Genomic DNA, 5,803 nt, shown 5'->3' with positions numbered 1-5,803 from the left:
AAGCAGTGGTATCAACGCAGAGTACTTCGAAGCGAGAGCGAGAACGAATAAAGAGCGAGCGAGATGACGTATCATCAAAGAGTTCCGAAGTCTCCTCGCGAGGCTTCCTTTATCTAATCTTTCATATATCATATGTCATGTTATTATAGAAAATAAAATTTTGATAATGCAATATATCGAATTGAAAATAATTTTAATGGATTAATGACATAAATTAAAATGACATAAATCGGATGATTTTTAATTATAAGTAATTAAAATTTTGATTACATTTTTAATTAAAAATTATCCGATTTATGTCGTGTTTGGTGTCATTTTAATCGCAAAAGTCTCATTAATCCGTTAAAATTATTTTCAATTCGATATATTGCGAATTATCAAAATTTTATTTTCTATAGTAACATGACATATGATATATGAAAGATTAGATAAAGGAAGCCTCGCGAGGAGACTTCGGAACTCTTTGATGATACGTCATCTCGCTCGCTCTTTATTCGTTCTCGCTCTCGCTTCGACGACATCGGGAACCTTTCCTTATCTACGATAATTCACGCGAATATAAACATTTTATACATAAAAATTAAAACTTTTAATTTGTATTTTATCGATTTGGAAATAATTTTAATAGATTAATGAAATTTTAGCGATTAAAATGACATCAAACACGACATAAATCGGATGATTTAATCTTTAATTCATTAAAATTATTTTCAGCAGACAAAATGCGAATTATAAAAATGTTATTTTCTATAGTAAGATGACATATACATATACATATGTATTCGTGAAATACTATAAATGAAGAAAGCCTCGCGTAAAAGACTGCGAAACTGACGACATGATCCTCGTTCTCGTTCTCGCTTCGACATCCGGAGACCTTTAATATAATTAATCTATATACATATATATAATAACAAATATATATATAATTACGAATTTAAATGTCTTATGAAATATATAAGAACTTAAACCTTTATTTTTTATTTTACCTTTTTGAAAGTAAATGTATAATAGATTAATGAAATTTTTACAGTTATTAGAACGACATCAAACACACGATGACGCATGAATCGGATAATTTTTAATTAATAAATATATATGAATAATCAAAAATTATCCGATTTAAGTCGTGTTTGATGTCTTTTAATTGCAAAAATTCAGTAAAATATATTATAAAATGTATATAATTTTACTTTTACTATTTTACTTATATAATTTTAATTTTAATTATATAATTATATAATTTTACTTCTACTATTTTAATTGTATATATGCGCACATATATATATTTATCCGTGCGCGTACGTAGTGTATATATGTATATGTTAAAATGTAAAATATCGCATATAAAATATATATATACAATATATTTTTTTTTAAATTTATTTATATACGCAAAATGTATTTCTTATCTATAATTTATGGATATAAGATGTGTGGACACACATGCGTATAAAATGATTTTAGATTTTACTTCTCGAAATGAAAGTGGATGTATTTAGCACGGACATGAACCAAATAATCGATGGTATCGAAAAGTGGATGTGGATACGTAGTACAAATTCCTAAAAGTGGATGTACGGCGCTGCTGTACGGCCTAGTTAAAGCGTCCCACGAAAATCACCGGCATGTCCTCTCTCACTAAGGCTCTGTAAGAGCAGGTATAATCGTCCGCCATTTTTCTTCCAACCGTATGTAAAAGTTAGGTTCTCGCATATATAGGACACGTACGTCAATACGCCTTTCGGTCTCGCGATTAACCTAAAAATTAAACTTATGTGAAACTCAAAATAAGTATTGATTGATTTTTAATTGATTAGAGGTGTGTTCTTGAACGCGCGACAGTAGAATTTGTTTTATAAGTGTCGTATTTTTCGTAAATCAACACATCGTGTCTCCGTTTTATTGCACGTATTTGGATCAGCACGTTTTTGGAGCAATTTCAAGGGCCGAAGGTATGTTATTTAAATAATATTCATCGCAAAAAATTGTCTTCATATTGCAGGTTTGTCATATTTTCATATTTTGTGTTTTTAGATTAAGTTTTGGCTGTTTGTAAAATGTCAACTGATGACAATCAAAAAAATCCAAGTATTGCATCCTGGGCCAAATGTAAAGGTAATTGCCGCATAAATTCCTAATTTTTTCTTTCGTTTATTAATTTAATGCTCCATTTATTATATTTAATATACTTTTATTCATTTCAGGACCCTAAACTTCAAGAGTATTACACAGATGAAAAAATTGAAAGCTTGTTGACCGAAAATGTCTATTTGAAGAGTCAGCTGAAACGAATGCATTCCATTTAAAAAATGTACTCTCATTATCCGAAAATTGCTGAATATTTACAACAGTACAATGTCAAATAATTTATTTATTATAAGAGCATTATATTTTGTAAAAATTGTATAAAATAAAATTTGATTTTCTAAAGACTTACTCCAAAAATAACACTGTAATTGTATAATAACAATAATAATATAATAATAATAATAATGTTCATTGACTAATAAAAATTCATGAACACAATATCTCCAGGAATTGGTTTTTACAAACAATACTTTATTTCATAAAATATATATTTGTTGACTACTTACAAAGTAACAAAACAGTCTCAACAATTCAAAGAGTTCGCACTTTTTAGTTAAGCTTTTTGCATTTTTAAGCTTACAGACCCAAAAACGTACTTCCGTTTTTTGCTGTTCTCAGATAAATTTTTGGTGCAAAACGAACGAACAGTAAAAAAATGCTTAATAATTCTTCTTTTCAAATTGCAACAATTGTCAATTGTCAACAATCACCTATTGTAGACTCAGCCTAATCGTACCCGTGAACAGACAAAACATTCCGAAATTTCAGAACTTTGATTATACTTTCATCAGACCAATGCGGAAGTCGCCCTTCTTGTAATATTTTGATCTGCTCACTGTTTTCAATTGCAGTTTTCATCTTGTCCATTTGGCTGCGCAGCATCTCATTCTCCTTCTCCAGAGACTATCACCCGTGCAGATTGAAGCGTCGATCGCAAGTGTTCATTCTCGTCATCCAAAGAGCTACCGCGGCTAGCACCTTAGAAGATTGAAGCTTCTTTCGCAAATATTCATTCTCCCGTCGTAGCGCATTGTTTTCCTCGACAATCTGCAAATTAATATGCAAACTTAAATTTTGTAGTGGAAAGTTAAAACTTTACGGGATAATATAAATATTATAATTTCACGTGATTCAAACTCTAATATTCACAAATGCAATTTTTCGTTCGCAAAAAGTATTTAGAAAATGACATACTTTGTTTTCTCTAGCAGTCTGCTCACTGTCAGATGACAGCAAATTTCTTGGCATATAACTAGATACTTCCACTTTGTTGGAAATATCGTGGTTTGATAGGGCAGCATAATCAATGTTCTACAACATTTTGGACAACGTTAAAGTTTTTTTAATAAAAATCAACAATGTCTATTAAGGACTACAAGTGTATTGAATAATATTACCATTTCTGGAGTAATTGGAACTTCTGCTACTTTTTGTACACACGTGGCAGCAACTTCATTTTGTGGCTTCTGAAAACCATTGATATGTTATCAAATATGTTGCATATATACATATATATTCAAGAATTTTTAATATATGTGAGAAAAGAAGAAAGTTTGGTGAAAGTTTGAAGTTTTATGCAAATCGTTTATAAGAAATTTATTCACTTTGTTTAGCGACTTCCTTGGAGGTCAATCAAAGTAGAGATACTATGCCGGTTCTAACCCAGGTCCTCTGAGGGGGGTGCGGGGCGCGGGGGGTTCTCCGGGGCGAGGGATATGACGTCACGCGGGGCGGGGGTATCTCGATGGTGCGGGGGCTGACGTCACGCAGGTGGAGGGGATGTTTAGACAAAGGAGGGGGAGTTTTCTGAGTGCAATATTTGTAGATGGTATCTTTACGACTTTTTTATGAGGGTTCTTAGACATTTTCCCAAAAAGGTATAGAACAAGCGCCGATGATTAACTATTTTGTACTCTCGTTAGTATAATTTTATTACGGAAGCGCCGATGTCCGGCTGCTCGAACTTGTCAACGGAGCGTTCTAGAATCCATAAAACTATGTTTTTTTTTTCATTTTATGGACAAAATGTTCATTAAATGTCCATAAAATCATTAGGATATTATGGAAAGGAATGAAGATTTTAGGGCCGACGCTGCGACGAACATGTCAAACGTTATTTATAGGTGCAAATGTAAAAGTGTTGACGTTCGGCAGCTTTGTACCCTCGCGGAAAATTTCCCATAAAAACGAGAGCGAAACATTTTTCTTAATATTTTTTAAGGAAGAATGCAACGTATCGGCGCCAACGTTCGGCAGTTTTGTACCCTCGCAGAAAATCGATCGTAAACGAGAGCGAAACATTTTCCTTAATATTTTTAAGGAAGAATTGCGATAATTTTGAGAGAAATGGGGGTTGAAACTTATGGAGAGAGTCTGTCTCCGCGTCAAAAAGTCTTCAGCATTCATATAGTAAAGAGCTAAGTGTCCTGTGCGAAGTGTTAGTGGCATAGTAGTGAGAAAAAAAAATGGAAAATGATAATAATTTCGAAGCGATATTAGACGAGTCGTCTGACGAAGATCACGCGCTGTCGGATGACAGTAATTATATTAGTAATTGCAGTGAGGACCTTATGGATATTCACGACAAGGTAGTGGACAATTCACAAATCCTTGCGCTAAACGGACGTACAAAAGTTTGTACCATATACTTTTATTATTCGACGGGTAGTGATCTAGCTCTATGTACTACATGTATGATCTCTATTCAAGACTTCGGGCACATGTATGCTGTTCGGAAGCATGTGATTCAATTACACGACGCAGTGGAGAGTCGATGGTGCTGCAATTGTAAAAATCCATTGTATATAATAATTCCATGCGATATGTGCCCTATTTGCACATAATAAACTTTGGGAGATTGTGCTGGGACACTTAAAGTGAAAATTCTAATAGACAATGAACATGTGGGACTGCGATGCAATGCTACCAATAAACAACCTTGGGCAATGGTATCCACATCTCAGAGACAATGATGATGATGATGTGAATGCGGAGCCAGTTTTTATTCCTTGTGAAAAATCGAAGAACATTCCAATGTCTTCAGTGGTGCAATTTTTAAGAGATCGAGAACTAGGTATACAAAAATGTGCGGATAATGTGCGAAATTTTCTACGAGGTTGTAAATGTCGACTAAGAGATACACACATGTGTGGTGGAAATAATTGCAAGCGTTCAGATTGGCCTGGACATAGTCGAGCGACATGTTTTGAGAATCGATTGCACGCCGGTCTTGATTTAATGTATTCAATTTATAAAAGTTATGGTGAAGGGTGTTATAGATATAAATCTACGAGATCAATAGAATGTAATACAGCATCATCATCCGAATCGGAGGAGTCGCCAGAACATAATATTCTGAACTTAGACTTAGAAATCGATGAGCCGGATGTGAGGGACGAAGATTGAGAGTGTGTTGTAAGTATTTCTTTTTAATTTAAAAATTATTAAAATCATTAATAAAAAATTTTTTCTGTCACAGAAGGGACCCCTCGCATCCACTTGGCCACCCTACTGCCACCCGGTCGCACCACCGCTTGCCGCGCGGCCGCCCCACCACCGTTGCCGCCACCACTGCCCAGCCGCTGCTCCACCGCTTGCCGCCGACGCAATAAAATAAAATAAAATTTTTATATTTTGTATTTTAAATTTATATTGTTTATCTATTTATCTTATTATTTGTATTTTTTCTTATATATTCATATTATATTATTAT

At 33.6% G+C, this 5,803-nt stretch overlaps 2 long non-coding RNA genes across 2 annotated transcripts; one reads left to right on the top strand and one right to left on the bottom strand.

The window, feature by feature from the left end:
- Nucleotides 1-1,701: 1,701 nt before the first annotated feature.
- LOC145948826 (uncharacterized) lies at nucleotides 1,702-2,414 on the top strand. Its single transcript, XR_014427482.1, has 3 exons — nucleotides 1,702-1,955; nucleotides 2,038-2,118; nucleotides 2,208-2,414. It is a non-coding gene; the product is annotated as an uncharacterized LOC145948826 (long non-coding RNA).
- A 493-nt stretch (nucleotides 2,415-2,907) lies between these two features.
- LOC145948825 (uncharacterized) lies at nucleotides 2,908-3,714 on the bottom strand. The gene is made up of 4 exons (XR_014427481.1): nucleotides 3,696-3,714; nucleotides 3,489-3,557; nucleotides 3,286-3,402; nucleotides 2,908-3,138 (listed from the first exon to the last, which is right to left on the bottom strand). It is a non-coding gene; the product is annotated as an uncharacterized LOC145948825 (long non-coding RNA).
- Between the last annotated feature and the right edge of the window lie 2,089 nt (nucleotides 3,715-5,803).

This window comes from Prenolepis imparis, unplaced genomic scaffold (genome assembly GCF_030444845.1).
Source record: "Prenolepis imparis isolate NDT839.2.m4 unplaced genomic scaffold, iyPreImpa1.0 SCAF_739, whole genome shotgun sequence".
Lineage (NCBI taxonomy): Eukaryota > Metazoa > Arthropoda > Insecta > Hymenoptera > Formicidae > Prenolepis > Prenolepis imparis.
This window is presented reverse-complemented; position numbering and strand designations above follow the sequence as displayed.